At 35.2% G+C, this 20,104-nt stretch overlaps 1 protein-coding gene and 1 non-coding gene across 39 annotated transcripts in view; one reads left to right on the top strand and one right to left on the bottom strand.

Moving 5' to 3' along the window:
• Positions 1–20,104, top strand: part of PTPRD (protein tyrosine phosphatase receptor type D) — a 2,322,816-nt gene that overhangs the window by 162,458 nt on the left and 2,140,254 nt on the right. The gene's annotated exons all lie outside the window — the stretch shown is intronic.
• LOC139039557 (U6 spliceosomal RNA) lies at positions 8,580–8,686 on the bottom strand. The gene has a single exon (XR_011492898.1). It is a non-coding gene; the product is annotated as a U6 spliceosomal RNA (small nuclear RNA).

Raw genomic sequence — 20,104 nt, 5'->3', positions numbered from 1 at the left:
TGAACAAGGGACTATATCTTTAATTAAAAACACAAACATCATCCAGGATATTTTTTTTTCTTAAATTACTCACTTTGGAAGAAAGACTTCTATTTTTCTGTCCATTTTCCTACTTATTTTGAAATAAAGAATTGTCCATAGAAGAAAATTATCCCTTATGTTTATTCTTTTTAAAATTTGTATGCTGATAAATTTAATTAGCACTAAGATGCCGTTTTCTTACCCATAAACATCTTACTTTGACTTTACTCTTATAGCAAACATAAAAGACGTTACATAAGTTTTGAGAGCTAAATTGACTCCTATAGTCATAAATTGTAATCTCCTGCTTCTAGATGAAACAATTCTGTTTTTGGGGATTTTTTTTTTTTTTGACAATAAGATGTCAAAATTTACTAACCACATACTGTTGTCAAATATTGTTTTAAGTACTTTGCATATATTAAATTATTTGTTCCTCACAATAACTCTATGGTGAAAGTACTATTATTATTCTTATTATTTTGATGTTTTTAAACATATTCATTATCTCATAGACTTACCATTTTCTTCTTTTTTTCCTAATCTGATGCTTCTTATAATAACCTTAGATGGATCTGTGTGTATGCATTCATCTCTCACACATACAGCAGTCTCATAAGGCATAATAACAGAAGCTAATTTCTCAGCTGTACAAAAAATTTAAAATAATTTGGATGTCATTCTATGTACTATATTCTAATAATTACCATATTTTCTCTCAGTAAAATAAATGCCATCACACTACTGATTTTTTTTTTTTTTGACAAGCAATAAGATTTATTTAAAAGAATTTTTAAATTTCTGACTAGTAAGCGCCAACAGGCTTCCCAGGTGGTGCAGTGGTAAAGAATCTGCCTGCCAGTGCAGAAGATGCAAAAGACATGGGTTTGATCTCTGGGTTGGAAAGATCCCCTGGAGGAGGAAATGGCAATCTACTCCAGTATTCTTGCAGGAACACTACCGATTTTAACTGCTTTTTAATGTAAATAATACTTAACAATTGTGTTAAAAGCAGAAAGGCTTATTTGTATTTATCTTGGTATTTCCCTTTTTATTTACTTTTAATCTATAAACTTTAAAGTGAATTGATATGGTTTTGTATATATATATTATATATATAATATATATATAGTTTTTTACAGTAGGCCCTTGTTATCTATTTTTAATATAACATTGTATACTTGTCAGTCCCAAATTCCCAATCTGTCCCTCCCACCTACCTGTCCCCCCAGCAAGCATAAGTCCCTTCTTTGTCTATGAGGCTGTTTCTGTTTTGTATATAAGTTTTATTTGTGGCATGTTTTTATCAGATTCTGCATATAGGTAATATCATATGATACTGTCTTTCTCTGACTTACTTAATGTGATGCTCTCCAGGTCCATTCGTGTTGCTGCAAATGACATTGTTTCATTCTTTTTAATGCCCGAGTAATAGTAATATTCTGTTGTATTTATGTACTATATGTTCTTTATCCATTCTTCTGTTGGTGTACATTTAGGTTTCTTCCATCTCCTGGCTATTGTGAATGGTGCTGCAGTGAACTACAGGGATTGCAGAATTATGTGATAGCTCTATTTTTAGTTTTTTATAGCACCTCCATTACTGCTCTGCATAGTGACTGTAGCAACCTACATTCTCACCAACAGTGTAAGACAATTAGGAAGTATTTTATTATTTTTGATGTCATGGTCAATGGGATTGTTTCTATGATTTCTCTTTCTGATGTTTTGTTGTTGGTGTACAGAAATGCAATAGTTTCTGAGTATTAATTTTGTATCCTGCAACTTTGTTGAATTAATTGATGAGCTCTGGTAGTTTTCTGGTGGCACCGTTAGGATCTTTTGTGTATAGTATGATGTAATCTGCAAACAGTGACAGTTTTACTTCTTTTCCAATTTCAATTCCTTTTATTATTTTCTCTTTTCAAATTGTCATGGCTAACACTTCCAAAACTATGTTGAATAAAAGTAGCAAGAGTAGACATCCTTCTTTTGTTCCTGGATCACAGAAGAAATCAAAAATAAAATAATAATACCTAGTGAAGTGAAGTTGCTCAGTCGTGTCCGACTCTTTGCGACCCCATGGACTGTAGCCCACCAGGCTCCTCCATCCATGGGATTTTCCAGGCAAGAGTACTGGAGTGGGTTGCCATTTCCTTCTCCAGGGACTCTTCCCAATCCAGGGATCAAACCCGGGTTTCCTGCATTGTAGGCAGATGCTTTTGCTGTCTGAGGCACCGGGGAAGTAAATGAAAATGAAAGCACAACAATTCAAAGCCTACAGCATCCAGCAAAATCAGTCCTAAGAGACAAGTTCACAGCAGTAAAATCTTACCTTAGGGAAAAAGGAAAATCACAAATAAGCAACCTAACCTACACTTAAAGCAATTAGAGAAGAAGCACAAGCAAAACCAATACCTACATTCAAGGTATTATAGCTGAGGATGCTGATTAAAATCAGTTGGATATGACTAAGATCAAGAACTCGATTTTTTTAGAATTCTATCAGAAAATCAACTGTGGTTGGTGATTTTCTTGGTTTTTCAAAAAATTATATCTAGTCTACACTAACATTTAAAAAATGACTCTTTTTCAATTTCTCAACTGTTTACCTCCAGTTTTTTTTTTCAGTCATCAACATACAGTTTGTCTTGGATCAACAGACAGATTTAGACTTGCCAACTAACAGCCAATGATTGTAATTGGCTAGTGGATGTGGCAATGCACGTGAAAACATTAAACAATGTAAAGAGTAGCTTTTTGTATAAGTGTGGCTGATGTATTTATTTGCCTTGTATTTATTTGTTTCAAACCACTCATGTATTTATATATTCTGATTTATTAAGTACCTTTTGTATATGGCAGGTGTGGACTGGCATTGAAAAGAGTTTTGGAATATTGCCAATGTCCTTCATTGACTGGTGATTAAGTGGAAGTATGAACCCATGAACAGATGATTATAGAAAAGTGATAAACATGATAATAAGAATGAGTCGTCTGATAGGACTACAAAAGAAGGCATGCTTTCTTTGAAATGATTGGAAAGTTTCCAGAGAAATTATGGCAAATAAACTGGGACTTGAGGTATAAGTGTAGTAAGTATATTGATTGGCAAAAGGAAGAAAAGCATTCTGTATAGGGAAAAAAAAAATTCATTTGAAAAGAAGAGCAACCTGAAGAAAACAAGTTGGCTAGACTGTCTAATGCATAGGACAGGAAAAAGGGAGGTCATGATGGTCTCATAGTGCTTGTACTGTGGTGGTCAGGGGTAAAATTAAGAAGGATGGGGAATACATGTAAATCCATGGCTAATTCATTTCAATGTATGACAAAAACCACTGCAATGATGTAAAGTAATTAGCCTACAACTAATAAAAATAAATGGAAAAAAAAAAGAAAAAAAAGAAGGACCTTTCACCCTATGTTCCAGATACGGACCTTAATGCATGGAAAATAATGGAATGATTTTAAAGTGAATAATATGGAGAACTTTCATTTAAATGCTATCTTGCCCTGCCTTTCTGTATATCTCTTCTTCCCCCTTTTCTCCTTTTTTTCTTATAAATTTATTTTCATTCAGTGCTCCAGTCCACTTTGTCTTTACACATGATTACCAGCAAGTTTCCAGCTATTGCTTAAAATATTTCTTTCTCGGGAGTCTTCATATTTATACTGACATGATTTATAGGGCACTACTGTGTATTTTATGACATGATATTTTAAAGAAGTTCTCTTTAAAAATTCATAGCAGTAACTTTAAAACCTAATTCAATTGACAACAAAAATAAAGCTTGTGTAGTCTTGGGAAATAGCATTTAAACTTACTCAATATTTAAGGAAACACCTGATGCTACAAACTAAGAAAATTGTTTGTTCTTGTCTTGTGTAATATACTTAATATTAGTTATATTCATAAATTAAATTTAAGAATATTCAATAATAACTTTATAGTAAACAAAAAATTATTACATCACCAAGTTGCAGTTATTTTTATTATTATTAATAGTAATCAGTAGATTTTTTTACCATTTGTGTGAAAAACTGATTTGGGAATTTAACTTAGAAGACCCAAACTTTATATTTGGAACTTTTATGTAATTTTTCTGACTTTATGCTTAAGCTATTTAAATAAGCACATCCATATATTTAAGTACTTGGAATTTTTCAACTCAATTTATAGATAACGATAGGTTAAAAATAGTGCAGTGTAAATGCATGTACCAAGCAACACTATTTAAAAAAAATTATTAGGGTATTGTAGCTTTATAATGTGTTAGTTTTTATTTGTTTGTTCATTTATTGGAGTATAGTTCCTTTACAATGTGTTAGTTTCAACTGTAGAGCAAAGGGAATCATCCATATGTATACCTATATCCCCTCTTTTGGGGGTTTCCTGCCCCTTTAGGTCACCACCCAAATGCCATGCTGCAGTCCATGGGGTCCTGAGGAGTCGGACATGACTGAGCAACTGAACTGACTAGGTCACCACAGAGCGCTGAGTAAAGTTCCCTGTGGTATACAGTAGATTCTCATTAGTTACCTGCATAGCATCAGTCATGTACATATATCAACCCCAATCTCCCAGTTCATTGCAACCCCTCTTCCCCTTGATATCCATATGCTTGTTCTCTATGTCTGTGTCTCTTTCTGCTTTGTAAATAAGATCATCTGTATATTTTGCCAACAAAGGTCCGTCTAGTCAAGGCTATGGTTTTTCCAGTGTTCATGTATGGATGTGAGAGTTGGACTATTAAAAAAGCTGAGTGCCGAAGAATTGATGCTTTTGAACTGTGGTGTTGGGGAAGACTCTTGAGAGTCCCTTGGACCGCAGGGAGATCCAACCAGTCCATCCCGAAGGAGATCAGTCCTGGGTGTTCATTGGAAGGAGTGATGTGGAAACTGAAACTCCAATACTTTGGCCACCTCATGCGAAGAGTTGACTCATTAGAAAAGACCCTAATGCTGGGAGGGATTGGGGGCAGGAGGAGAAGGGGACGACAGAGGATGAGATGGCTGGATGGCATCACCGACTCAATGGACATGAGTGAGTAAACTCCGGGTGTTGGTGATGGACAGGGAGGCCTGGTGTGCTGTGATTCATGGGGTCGCAAAGGGTCAGACACGACTAAGAGACTGAACTGAACTGATATATATATATATATTTTTCAGATTCCACATATATGTGTTAATATATGATATTTGTTTTCCTGTTTCTAACATATCTCATCCTGTACGACACTCTCTAGTTCCACCCATATCTCTACTAATGACCCAGTTTTGTCCCTTTTTATGGCTGAGTAATATTGCTTATATTAATATATATGTACCACATCTTCTTTATCCATTCCTCTGTTGATGAGCATTTAGGTTTTTTCAGTGTTCTGGCTCATAAATATCAAGCAAGCAACACTATCTGTAAACAAAAAAAAAAAGTGTTAGATATTAACCACCACTTTCTTCACCTGGTCTCTCTGTCAATTCAGTACCGTCACAGAGAAAATGCAAGAGAATGTAAAGAGTAGAGGAAAACATAGGAGAGAAGAAAAAATAATTGTGGGAAAAATTTTCCTGAGAGTCAAGGCTTTCTTATTTTCATTTGGGTTTGCTTTTTTGTTATTTTATTCTTCTTTTTTCAAACTCAGTTTATGATTTTCATAACATTATCTCATATTTGGCTTTGCCTCTGATAATAGTTTCTGCCTAACTAGACAGTGAAAGTCCTGAATTCAGGGAGTTTCTCATTCTATTCTTTACCCTTAAATATGTGCATTGTGAATAAATATTTCAGTCTGACTGCAATGCAGGCAGTTCTCTGTTGATGACTTTTTCATGCTTTTTCTGTAAATAAATTATAATCTAATAAAAGTAATCTAGATTTATGGGTTTTGCTTATTTGTTGATAGCTCACCATAACCAAAACACCATTTGCCCTAGACTTAGAGGGTAGTTTGATGCTTGAGGCACACTGTTTCTCGCTAGCTGGGTCATAAAAATTCCTCCCCGAGGGACACACTCGAACATATGATTGTGACAAAGCACACAGAGTGTGGGCCAAAGCCTCTGTATCAGTTGTCCATTGCTGTGAAATAAAAGAAATGGCTTAAAACATGCTGTGAGTTGAGAGTTGAGAGTTGGATTTCAAGGAGTTCCCAGCAGCAAGAAAGGATGAGCTTCATTGGGTAAACACTTTTCAAACCCCTGCTTGTGTCACATTTTCTTAATGTTCCGTTAGGAACCCAGTCATTTAGTCAAGTCAGAATCTATGATGAAAGAGGCTACAAAAGTCATGGATACAGAAAATGAGTCTCATTGGTGTCATTATTCTCACCTGTTAACTGTGGCCTTTCTTATACCATCTCTTTTAGCTTAGTTAGGAGGATTGTGGCCATAAAGTAGTTGACAGCTATCCACCAGACACTTAGAGGATAAATCAAACCTTTCTATACACAATAACAATCTATGTTCTCTATTGTAAGAAGAATCTGAATAAATAAACTTTATGGTATAAAGATTACAAAATTATTTATTTTGTCTCCCCTAATATGCCAAATGTTCTTCTGAACTGTGAGGGTTGAGATCTTAGGAAATATTCATGTATACTGCTAGAAGAGAAATTAGTAAATAAATAAAAATAATAATGGATAAGCAAAGAAAATCAAGTAAGAACTGTTGTCTTATTGGAATATAAAATCAACCAGTTGATAGAAAACCCAGAAAAGACATTGACTGAGGGTCCAAAGACTAATAAACTCCTTGGGATTGGTGTCTAACTCTGAGTCCCCATCATTTGCTTGATGCCTAGCATACTGTCTGCCTAAATATAGGCACTTGGTAATTGATAATGAATTATAAATGAACCATTAAAAGAGAAAAATATGATTTAAAGAATGAAATCTTTGCTGAATCTTCAGTTCAGTTCAGTCGCTCAGTGGTGTCCAACTCTTTGCATCCCCATGAACCGCAGCACACCAGGCCTCCGTGTTCATCATCAACTCCTGGAGTTCACCCAAACCCATGTCCGTTGATTTGGTGATGCTGTCCAACCATCTCATCCTCTGTTGTTCCCTTCTGCTCCTGCCCTCAATCTTTCCCAGCATCAGGGTCTTTTTAAATGAGTCAGCTCTTCTCATCAGGTGGCCAAAGTATTGGAGTTTCAGCTTCAACATCAGTGCTTCCAATGAACACTCAAGACTGATCTCCTTCAGGATGGACTGGTTGGTTCTCCTTGCAGTCCAAGGGACTCTCAAGAGTCTTCTCCAACACCACAGTCCAAAAGCATCAATTCTTTGGCACTCAACTTTCTTTATAGTCCAACTCTCACATCCACACATGAACACTGGAAAAACCATAGCCTTGACTAGACGGACCTTTGTTGGCAAAGTAATGTCTTTGCTTTTTAATATGCTGTCTAGGTTGGTAATAACTTTCCTTCCAAGGAATAAGTGTCTTTTAATTTACCTAGCAATAAATAAACATGACAATTTTAATAAATAATATTTTTCTCAACATTAGTTTTTGTCTTTAATACACTTATGATATTGGAGAAGGTGATGGCACCCCACTCCAGTACTCTTGCCTGGAAAATACCATGGATGGTGGAGCCTGGTAGGCTGCAGTCCATGGGGTCACAAAGAGTCAGACACAACTGAGCAACTTCACTTTCACTTTTCACTTTCATGCATTGGAAAAGGAAATGGCAACCCACTCCAGTGTTCTTGCCTGGAGAATTCCAGGGATGGGGGAGCCTGGTGGGCTGCTGTCTATGGGGTCGCACAGAGTCGGACACAACTGAAGCAACTTAGCAGCAGCAGCAACATTTATGATATAACATGTATTTGTTTACCTGTTAAATAAAAATGGGATAATCTGTTTAATAGATGGAATTTTTTTTTAGGATAGAAATCATGCCACTTAAAAAAAATAATATAACTACTACTCAGCACAATGTCTTGCATTGTTTTGGTTGTTTAGTACTATGTTGTGTCCAACTCTTTGTGACCTCATGGACTTCAACACACCAGGCTTCCCTGTCCTTCACTATCTCCCAGAGTTGGCTCAAACTCATGTCCATCAAGTCAGTGATGCCATCCAACAATCTCATCCTCTGTTGCCCTTCCTGTCCTCACTCTTTCCCAGAATCAGGGTCTTTTCCAGTGGTCAGCTCGTTGCCGACCAGGTGGCCTCTACTATCAGGTGGCCATAGTAGGGGAGCTTTCAGCTTCAGCATCAGTCCTTCCAATGAATATTCAGGGCTGATTTCCTTTAGGATTGACTGTTTTGATCTCTTTGCAGTCCAAGGAACTCTCAAGAGTCTTCTCCAGCACCACAGTTTAAAGCATCAATTCTTTGGCACTCAGCCTTCTTTATGGTCAAACTGTCACATCTATACATGACTACTGGAAAAACCATAGCTTTGACTACATGTACCTTTGTCAGCAAAGTGATTCCTCTACTTTTTTTTTTTTCATTTACTATTTTCTTTAGTAAAGCTTTTGTCCTTTAAGAGTTAGACACTCTGAATCTGAGCATCTTTCAAGTTCTGGGGAAATTGTTCTTTGAAAAATATGGAACGCTTCACGAATTTGCGTGTCATCCTTGCACAGGGGCCATACTTATCTTCTCTGTATCGTTCCAATTTTAGTATATGTGCTGCCGAAGCGAGCACTCCTCTACTTTTTAATATGCTGTCTAGGCCTGTCATAACTTTTCTACTAAGGAAAATGCATCTTTTAATTTTGTGGCTGCAATCACTGTCTGCAATATTGTTCAGTTAAGTTCAGTTGCTCAGTCATGTCCGACTCTTTGCGATCCCATGAACTGCAGCATGCCAGGCCTCCCTGTCCATCACCAACTCCAGGAGTTTACCCAAATTCATGTCCATTGAGTCGGTGATGCCATCTAACCATCTCATCCTCTGCAGCATTGTAGACATGCTCAATAATAGGTAGAAAAAAGTAGACATAAACACAGGCATGCAAATATTTACAACGTTCATTGAAATAGCTCTCAAAACTTAAAGGAAAATTTCAAACCCTGAATAATCAAACATTATTCACACATCAGCTAGTATCCTTGATGTAACTTCTGCTATCCAGCTGTGTTAATTTTTGGATTAGAAGTTTCATGCTGATTTTGTGCTACATGATCTGAAAATCAGACTGAAAATACTATGTTAGTGCTGATCAAATTTAATTGGCAACACCTTAAATAGTACCTGGAAATTCAAAAGGAGAACTATCAATTGGGAATACTTTGAATATATTTATTTGTTCAGTCTAATTTATGTGAAAAATTTGTATCTGATGCTTTGCTGATTTTTTGTCTCAAATCAGTTTTTGTTCTGTTTTGTTTTCAGAGTGGCATTTTCTTTTTATTTCTTTTTAGACACTTTTTTTTTTAAGTAGCTTTAGTTTTTCAGCAAAATTGAAGAACTATAGAGACTTCCTATATCCTTCCTGCTGCAACGTATGCAGAGCGTCCCTCTTTAGCAAAATTCCTCACCAGAATGGTACACTTGTGGCAACTGAGGAACCTACATTGACACATCCTTATCACACAGAGCCCACAGTTTACCTGAGGATTCACGTTTATCACGTTGCACCGCCTGTGGATTTGGACAAATGAAAAAAGACAAGTGTTCACCATTATAGTATCATACAGAGTAGTTTTATTGCCCTAAAAGTCCTCTTTGCTCTACTTATTCATTTTTCCCTTCATTCTAGACCCTGGCACCCACAGATTTTTTTTTAACCATTTATATAATTTTACCTTTTCTGGTCAGTCATATAGTTGAACTCATACAATATGTAGCCTTCCAGATTATCTTCTGTCCTATTAATAATATGGATTTACAGTTCCTCCATGTTCTTCCATGACTTGATATTACATTTCTTTTTAGCACTAAATATTATTCCATTATCTGAATGTTTTATTTATCCATTTATCTACTGAGGGGCATCTTGGTCACTTCCCAAGTTTTGGCAGTTATGAATAAAGGTGCTATAAATATCCAGGTATAGGTTTTTTTCTCTGACCATAAGTTTTCAAATCATTTGAGCTCATATTCGGTTTTGTTTTGTTTTTTTTAAAGAACTTATATTTAAAAAAAAAAAAAGGAAACAAAAAACCTCCCTCTAAAAATGATCTGGCTATCTAAGATTCAAATATGGATCAAAATGTATTTCAAATATCAGAATGTCTTATAAGGGTCCATGATGATGAAGGAAAGCAAGTTTATAGGGATGGTGGGTCTGGTGAATTTATCAGGCTCGGGAAGACTCAGGATATCATAAATTTAGGTCAGTAGCTCTGGGAAGTAGTGGTTATTGTACAACTTATCTCAGCAGTTAGGAGAATGCTTCCAAAATTACTACCCAGTTAAGTCAAGCCCACACACTAGAACTTAACTGACAAGTTGGCACATATAAGTGGACACCTTGTACCCACATTTAGTACATGTTTAGTTCCCTGAATATATTGGTTCTTAAACTTTATATTCAAGATTTTCTTGGACCAAGCCTCAGGCGTATTCTCCGTTCCTACTTGGCATTCTTGAATGTTTGACAAGCTCATGGACAGAAAACCTCTGTGTAAGTATTTTTGACAGAGATGTAGCCAAATGAATTAGGAAACACTAGAGATAAGATGAGAAATAGCATTTTTAAATTATTTAATTATTTTCTTAAATTGAATAGACTTATTTTAGGCAGTGCAGGAGATTACAGAAGAGTCCACTCATTCTTGATACATACAGGACAAAATGTGTTGAAATTAATTCCCAGTGATTTTGTCTTTTTCAAAAATTCTGCATATTAATTCCTGTAGTAATTCTTATCTCATACTTTGTGGTGCAAAGTGTGATAAGAATTTTGAATGAAAGTCCTTGGCAGTGAAGAGAGGGAGGAGAGCACACTTTATTCTGTTAATTTTTGATATAAGTGAGGACATAGAGAACAAGTTATGTATGTAATTTATATTTGTGTATATATGCATTCATATATACATTCCTGTGTATATTCATATACAGAATATGTATATGGAGAAAGATATAAAGACAGAGAGAGAAAAAGAGAATTAATTCAGCATTTTAACCATAGCTCTGTCTTTTCACAAAAGAATCATATTTGTTCTTTTGACATGTTATCATCTTCAGATGAGTCCTAAAAGAACAGTTTATACTAAGTGTTTTTTTTCTCAGGAACCTGGGGAAATGATCACAGTGACACTGTGTGACTTTTCAAGCCTATTTCATTTGGTGCTAGAAAGATAGCAGTTCAGCCGTGTCTGACTCTTTGTGAGCCCGTGGACCATAGCCAACTGGGCTTCTCTGGCTGTGAGATTTCCCACGCAAGAATACTGGAGTGGGTTCACCATTTCCTTCTCCGGCAGTCTTCCCGACCCAGGGGTTCAGCTCACGTCTCTTGTGCAGCAGATTCTTTATAACTAGCACCACCTGGAAAGCCTAGATCTTAGCAGATAGAGAGTCTAGAAATATTTTACTCTCTCTGTGTAGTGCTTTGTGTGTATATATATTTAGGAAACAAAATATAGGTAATTTTAAAGGAACAAATGAACCATCATATACTGTCTCTTTATGGGTCCTAAGCCACAAAAAATTTGTCACTTTTGAACTCTTGATTTGTTTTAGTAGAGTGTATTTTAAAATTTATCTTTTCATCTCTTTGCTTTGACTCTTATGTGAGAGCCAAAATATAAAACCTTCATTAAATATCTATACAAAGATCATAAAACATGTGATATGAATATTAGTGGTTTGTTGTTTATGTAGATTTCCATTTGCTTTCCTAGTGTACTTTAAGCATTTCTTTAAACATCTTCAGATATTTTTGTAATGAAGAGACAATGTAAATATATTAGAATGCTATAAAGGAATGATTTATAATAGAGTTATAATGCAATGCTGATCAACTTGATATTGCAAAACAAAAGAAAACAATGGCAAATTTGGATTGAAGACTTGGCTCTGTCCATTATTAGTTATAAGACCATAGGCAAATCACTTCATCTGTCTGTCCTTCACTTTCTTTCTGTAAAATCAGAGATAAGAAGCAATTTGATATTGAGTGTGAAAGTGCTTTGAGAAACTGAGGATGTATGAGTGGTATAAAGGGCTCTTAAGATGCTGTTTTGCTGTGTTGTAAAGACAGCACTTTATGAAAGATATGGATTTCCTGCTGGATCCTGTTCATTTGCATGATTAGCACAGGCTACAATTGAGTGAACAATCATTTACCTCGTTTAGTTTCCATACGTTGTACTTTGGAAGATTAGCTTCAAATAGTGCCAGCTTGCATTGTCTTTCTTGGGTCCTTGAAAGAGGAATGTCTCTTCTGCAGGAAATAAACAGCAAAACTGCCCTTGTAAACTCCCCATTCTACACTCCCAATATAATTGAAAAATAAAAGCTTTCTAGTTTCTATTTGCTCTTTGATTTCTTTCTGTGCAAACCCCTACTATCTGTCCAGGACTTGAAGAGAAGCATAAGGTTTATATATCACTCAAAGACTCAAAAATGGTTTCCAAATGTTAAGGTGCAATAAAGACGTGCAAGATCCAGTGCCATGCTTAATGAGAGTTATCATGTAGCCAGATTTACAAGATTCAAAGAAAAAAAAAAAGAAATGGAAATTAAAAGAAATAGAAGCTATAATAGCATGTAGTGAAGTTCTTTTTCTGCAGAGCAAAATATAAATTCTTAATAAATTGCATGAAGAGGGAAAAAAAAAAAAACATTCTGCACCAGTAGCAGCCATGGGGGAAAGTGTTATTTGAAATAATAATTATTTACTTCTAGAAGTTTCAAACATTAATTTTAAGCGTAGGCATTGTATGATTCTATTAGCATTTACTAAGGATCTAAATAAGGATAGGTTATAAAAGATAGTGCTAATCAGCATATTCCAATTAAAAAAGGGTATTCTTCTATAGAGAAAGAATGCCCTATATCTTTTTCTTAAATTATTCAGTATTTAAACTCAAATGGTCTAAATATTTTAAATAAATATTTGAGAAGTATAAATAAGTGTAAAACAGACAAAACCAACGACTTTTACTCTCAAATTTTGATCATTTAACAATGTCTTAAAATTGATTATTAATTTTTGTTATTAATTGAAGAATATACTGAATTCCTATAGTCAAGATGTTGTTATCTAATATATTTGCATCATACTTTCTTGTTTAAAGATTTCCTTGACGTGCATCCACCATCCAATAGAGGTTAGGATTATTATTTTGATAATACAAGTTTTTGTTATCTTTATATGGGAGACTGAGAGATTCATAAGGAATTTACTTAAATATATATTTTTATATATATATACTGAAAACTAGATACAAAGAGATCCTTACAAAAATGTTTAATTAACTTACTATGTAAGTAATTGAAAATCACAATAGCTGGAGCACATGGTGATTTTTATTAATGAAATTTATGTAATTTAAAATGAACATGCAACGTGGCTTCTATTTAATGAGATTTCAAAACAGTTTACCTTACTATTATATCCCAACTCTACATTAGATGTTTAATTAAGTGTAGAAACAGTCAATTAAATTTGGACTAGAAGAAGTATCTGTGCTAGTGCATCACTGCAAACATACTGTTGTGGGCGACATGATGTAGTTAAGGTCTTTAGGATGTCTCTTTCCTGTCTTGACATTTAAAATGCATTCCTGAGATTTGAAGATTCATATTAATTGTGTTCATCATTTTATAAACTATCATAGATGTCTTTTGAGTTAAGAACACAATGTTTTTTTTATTTAATTAATTTATTATATTGACTTGGCAGCCCAAATACATATGTATTAGATTGAAATACAGCATTATTATCAATTGAGCTTAAAATAATCCATATTTTTTTTGTCTAATCTGCCATTAATTTTTTTTTAAATTTTCTAAAAAGGATTTTAAATATCTACTTTAAAGCCCCTCTTTGATGTAAATTCATTTCTACTATGGCCTGTCTTTTCCTAAACATGGACCCTGGGGCCTAACTTTTAGTTTTGCACCTTAAGTAATTGTAAATGTATTCCATTTTTCCTCATAATGTTTTGTTTTCTCCCATCATTTTTATCTATTTCCAAATAGCCACACAATTAGATTCTATTTTTAGGTGCTTTCCTTCTGAACTCTACTCCCTCTCATTAATTTTATATGCTCCATAAGGCTTTTAAATCTGATGATTACACGCTCCCAATTAGGTGACAAGCATTTTTTTTTAATGTTGTAACATCCAACAGACAGATATATGATATTATTAGATAAATGACATGAGAGCATATGCTTTCCGAGGTGAAAAAGTCACAATAATAATGTAATTTTCATAGTTGAAATGGGAAGGACAGGCCTATCTGGAATTGAGGGTAGAGGTTAGGACTGACTTTAAAGTAAATGAGACCCTTGAACTGTAACTGCAGCAAATAGGTGTTTGGTTTACATACCTAGATTGCAGAACCAGAAAGCTTTTGTAACGAGATTCATCAGACATTTCTGCATGGTAACTGCCAGCATGCATCTTAAAGAGATATTTGTATATTAATGAAGAGAAAGCAAATGGCATGAGAACCTGTGTTGTTGAACTTATACATATAAGATTAGGTAAAGGAGTAGAAAAGATAAACAGGCCTCTTTGTATATGGGCTTTCACTTGAGTAAATTGCATCATGACTGCTTTAGAATAGGCAAAATCTTTCCCTGAAGAAAGAGAAAAAAACAGACATAATTTTCTCTGCACACTTGGAAATGTAAGAATATGTAAAGCAATGCCCTTGAAAATAAAAGGAGGGGCTTAGATAGATTTATGAGTGGACCTCACAAGAAAGGCTAATGAGTGTCTTCTCATGGAATGCTAATCTGATGGGAAATGAAATGGGGAGAGGCCATTCTCAGTAAACTTCAGACACCATGAGCAAAAATAAAGAGGTATGAAATCAACCTAACATCTCAGGAAATATGAGTAATTTGCTTAATTTCAGCATCTATGCAGATAAGAGATACTTGGCTGAAGGAGTGTGTAGGACAGTGGTCCTGCAGCTAGAAGGAAAATTAAAGATCAGAAGGACATTTTCTACTGTTTCCATTTAAAATTTTCTAACATCATTCTTAGATAACAGTGGGTGGGGAGGGGCAGTGATGTTTTATCAGTGTAACAAAATGATCAGCATGGAAGTTTAAAGAGTTGTTTGAGTAGAATTATGGAGAAGGGATGGGAAAATTCAGACTGTGGTCAGTGATGATTTAATGTGTAAAGTCCTGAACTGAAGTTCTGAACTGAAAAGTAATGGAAATGGAGAGGAAAAATAGGTATGAACAAGCTAGAGATTTTAGCCCTTGGTGATGGATTTGTTTTGGGGGAATAAGGAAAATATGTTGAGAAACTGAAGTTGGAAAGATACCTTTCAAACAGTGATTATGAACTGATGAAATTTAGGATACTAAGGAAAAGGAAAGAGAATCAATTAAATGAGGCTTTTAGAGTTCTCTTGGGAGGTTAGTCTTGATGGAATTGAGAAGCTGTTGTGAATTATTTTAAATATTATTCACTTGTAGACTTGTTATATATACTTGTAGTTAGTTTGATCTGTCATAAGCACAAAGTTGGCTTTGTTTTGTTGGGTTCATATTTATATATTTATGAAATATGCATATTTTGGTAGCCAGCATTACACCAACTTTTCAGAAGTTTAAAACTCCACAAAATAAAACTTTCAAAACTTTTCTTCAACCTTAAATATTGTTGTTGTTGTTATTGTTGTTTTTCGGTCACTAAGTCATACTGATAATTTACAACCCTATGTTCTGCAGCATGCCTGGCTTCCCTGTCCTTCACTATCTCCCAGAGTTTGCTCAAACTCACGTCCATTGAGTCAGTGATACTATCCAACCATCTCTTTCTCTGTTGCCCCCTTCTTTTCCTGCCATCAATGTTTCCGTGAATCAGGATCTTTTCCAGTGAGTCAGCAGTTCATATCAGGTGGCCAGAGTATTGGAGCTTCAGCTTCAGCATCAGTCCTTCCAGTGAATATTCAGGATGGATTTCCTTTAGGATTGACTGATTTGATCTCCTTGCAGTCCAAGGGACTCAAGAGTCTTCTCCAACACCACAGTTCAAAAGCATCAATTTTTTTGCATTCAGCCTTCTTTATGGCACAACTCTCACGTCCATACATGACTACTGGATACACCATAGCTTTGACTATGCAAATCTTTGTTGGCAAAGTGATGTCTCTGCTTTTTAATATGCTGTCTATGTTTGTCATAGCTTTCCTTCCGAAAAGCAAGTGTCTTTTAGTTTCATGGCTGCAGTCACTGTTGTCAGTGATTTTGGAGCCCCTGAAAATAAAATCTGACACTGCTTACACTTTCCCCGCTTCTATTTGCTATGAAGTAATGGGATCAGTGAAAAAGGAGAGTGAAAAAGTTGGCTTAAAGATAAACATTCAGAAAACTAAGATCATGACATCTGGTCCATCACTTCATGGCAAATAGATGGGGAAACAGTGTCAGACTTTATTTTTGGGGGCTCCAAAATCACTGCAGATGGTGATTGCAGCCATGAAATTAAAAGTCGCTTACTCCTTGGAAGGGAAGTTATGACCAAACTACATAGCATGTTAAAAAGCAGAGACATTACTTTACCAACAAAGGGCCATCTAGTCAAGGCTATGGTTTTTCCAGTGGTCATGTATGGATGTAAGAGTTGTACTGTGAAGAAAGCTGAGCACCTAAGAAGCAATGCTTTTGAACTGTGGTGTTGGAGAAGACTCTTGAGAGTCCCTTGGACTGCAAGGAGATCTAACCAGTTCATCCTGAAGTAGATCAGTCCTGGGTGTTCATTGGAAGGACTGATGCTGAAGCTGAAACTCTAATACTTTGGCCACCAGATGTGAAGAGTCGATTCAATGGAAAAGACCCTGATGCCGGGAAGAATTGAGAGCAGGAGGAAAAGGGGACGACAGAGGATGAGATGGCTGGATGGCATCACCGACTTGATGGACATGAGTTTGAATAAGCTCCGGGAGTTGGTGATGGACAGGGATGCCTGGCATGCTGTGATTCATGGGGTCCCAAGGAGTCGGACATGACTGAGCGACTGAACTGAACTGAATGGGACCAGATGCCGTGATCTTTGTTTTTTGAATATTGAGTTTTTTTTTTTTTTTAATTTTTATTAGTTGGAGGCTAATTACTTTACATCATTACAGTAGTTTTTGTTATACATTGACATGAATTAACCATGGATTTACATGTACTCCCCATCCCAGTCCCCCCTCCCACCTCCCTCTCCACCCGATCCCTCTGGGTCTTCCCAGTGCACCAGGCCCGAGCACTTGTCTCATGTACCCAACCTGAGCTGGTTATCCATTTCACCCTAGATAATATACATGTTTCAATGCTGTTCTCCTGAAACATCCCACCCTCGCACAGCTTTTCAAATTCCTATTTCACCTTCATTAAGAGATTCTTTGCTACCCTGGTGACTCAGATAGTAAAGAATCTGCCTGCAATGCAGGAGACCCGAGTTTGATCTCTGGGTTGGAAAGATCCCCTCGAGAAGGGAATAGCTACCCACTCCAGTATTGCCTGGAGAATTCCATGGACAGAGGACCCTAGCAGGCTATAGTCCATGGGGGTCAAAAAGAGTCAGCTCTTTAATTCCTCTTCACTTTCTGCCATTAAAGTTGGATCATCTGCATATCTGAGGTTGTTGATATTTCTCCCAGCAATCTTGATTCTGCTTGTGATTCATCCAGCCTGGCATTTCGCATGAAGTAGTCTGCATAGAATTTAAATAAGTAAGGTGACACTATACAGCCTTGTCATACTCCTTTCCCAGTTTTGAACCAGTCCTTTTTTCTATGTCCAGTTCTACCTTGTTGTTTCTTGATCTGCATACAGGTTTCTCAGGAGACAAGTAAGGAGGTCTGGTATTCCCATCTTAAAAACTTCCCACAGTTTGTTGTGATCCACATGTTCAAATGCTTTAGCGGAGTGAATGAACCCAAAGTAGATGTTCTTCTGGAATTCTCTTGCTTTGTCTATTTTAGATATAAAGAGCTTCCAAAAATTAAAACTACTTTCTGAATTATAGACATTTAAAATATATGTTTAAAATAAACTTTCTGCATTTTTTTCTGATATACGAAATAGCTTCAGATGTCAAATTTTTGTATATACTTATGTATGTGTATACTTAATATAGACAGAGATTATTTTACAAAGAAAGAGAGATGAGGAGACAGAGTGACCAAGATAGAGAAAGGCATACATACATATGTATAAAATTATTTGACCATTACTTAAATCATTTTAAATGTTAAAAAAACATCATTTGAGATTTATATTCTCATGGGTTTTAATTTCTTCTATTTTTACAATTAAATTTTAAAAATAATTTTGAAATAAATTTATCAATATTTTTCTACAATGAGAGATGTTAAGGATATAAAATTATCTTATAAAAATCACTTTATAGTAGTTACACATTTTCTGAATTTCTGTATCTGGACCCTAAAGTGGTTTGTTCATCTAGAATGTCTTTTATGGAGGAAGATACATGAAGCTTGTTATACATTTATTCATGCTATGTTATTTATATAGAGTATATCTCTTATTATGATATGAATTATAAATGATGGCCTGTAAAAGGTAGCAAACAAATTAATTGGTTCGGTACAGAGAGCCAGTAAAAAGGAATGGTATAGAAAATAGGATAATCTTGGTTTTAATTGTAAATTTGATAGCAAAATGTTTTGTGAACTTATGCAAATTCATTCACCATTCTGAGCCTAAATTGCCTCATTTGAGAAAGAGAAACAATACCTTACTTACTTTTTAGAGTTTTGATGTCAATTAATAAAATGTCTTAAAAAGGAATTTGTGAACTAATGCTGCTATACCAAGTCATTCACTACTTTTTATTGATACGATTTGTATAAAATTAAATAAGACTATGATTAGTTCCAGAAAATTTAAACCTTAGCTGCACTAGATGGTAATGATAATTAATTTGCTGAGTATGTAGCAATTATTAAAGACTAATTATGACCTAAAGTGAAAGTGAAAGTCGCTCAGTCATGTGGGACTCTTTGTGACCCCCTAGACTGTAGCCCACCAGGCTCCTCTGTCTGTCGAATTCCCCAGGCAAGAATACTGGAGTGAGTAGCTATTCTCTTCTGCAGGGGATCTTCCGGATCTAGGGATCAAACCCAAATATCCTGTATTGCAGGCAAATTTTTACTGTCTGAGCCACCAGGAAACCCTAATTATGCCCTAGGTCTTATTCCACACTGTGAGATAATTACTATTATCATCCTTAATGCAAACTAAGGCCTTAGAAAATTTAAGAATGCTGTTGAAGGCCACACCTAGTACATGGCAAGGTTCAGTGTATATAACTCTAGATCCTCTACTTCTCATATATATACTGGACAACATTTCCTTAAATCAAAAATAAAGCAAATATTTTCTTTTTCTTTTTTTTCTCTCAAATACTCCCATTCATTCTTTACTCTGTCAAGAAGTCTGACACGCCATAGACTTGATAAAATGTCACAGAGATTTTAATAAGTGATGTTTGGCCGAAGTGATTTTTGCTTCTGACTTGTTTTGACCCTTTATATTGACCATTTAATACTTGTTTCTTAAAATTAAAATAATCTCTGAGCTGATATTTGGCCTAAGATGACTGGGATCTTGACAAGGTTAAGTCTGTAAGACTTCTTTCACATTAAGTTTTCTTACTCTCTAATACTCTCTGAAACATAAAGTAAATGCAGCTATTGCGTTATTGAAAATTAAAAAAAAATAAAAATAGATGTTAGTGATATATGATGCTTTTAGAAAATATGTTATCTGAAGTTGTAGCTTATTAGTTTAAAAAATTTGGCATTTACAGATTTATGTTATGAACTAGCTAACTAAGGAATTAGAAAGAAATTCCTCACTAAAAACTAATTAAATGAAGCTTAAATTTGTATTTTTTACACATATTGGTTAACTCAAGTATTAGATACTTTTACAACCGTGATTATAATAGTGGTGAACAGATGTAAGGCA

Source organism: Odocoileus virginianus, chromosome 18, assembly GCF_023699985.2.
Source record: "Odocoileus virginianus isolate 20LAN1187 ecotype Illinois chromosome 18, Ovbor_1.2, whole genome shotgun sequence".
Lineage (NCBI taxonomy): Eukaryota > Metazoa > Chordata > Mammalia > Artiodactyla > Cervidae > Odocoileus > Odocoileus virginianus.
Note: the sequence above shows the minus strand (reverse complement) of the source record. Positions and strands in the feature narration are given on the sequence as shown.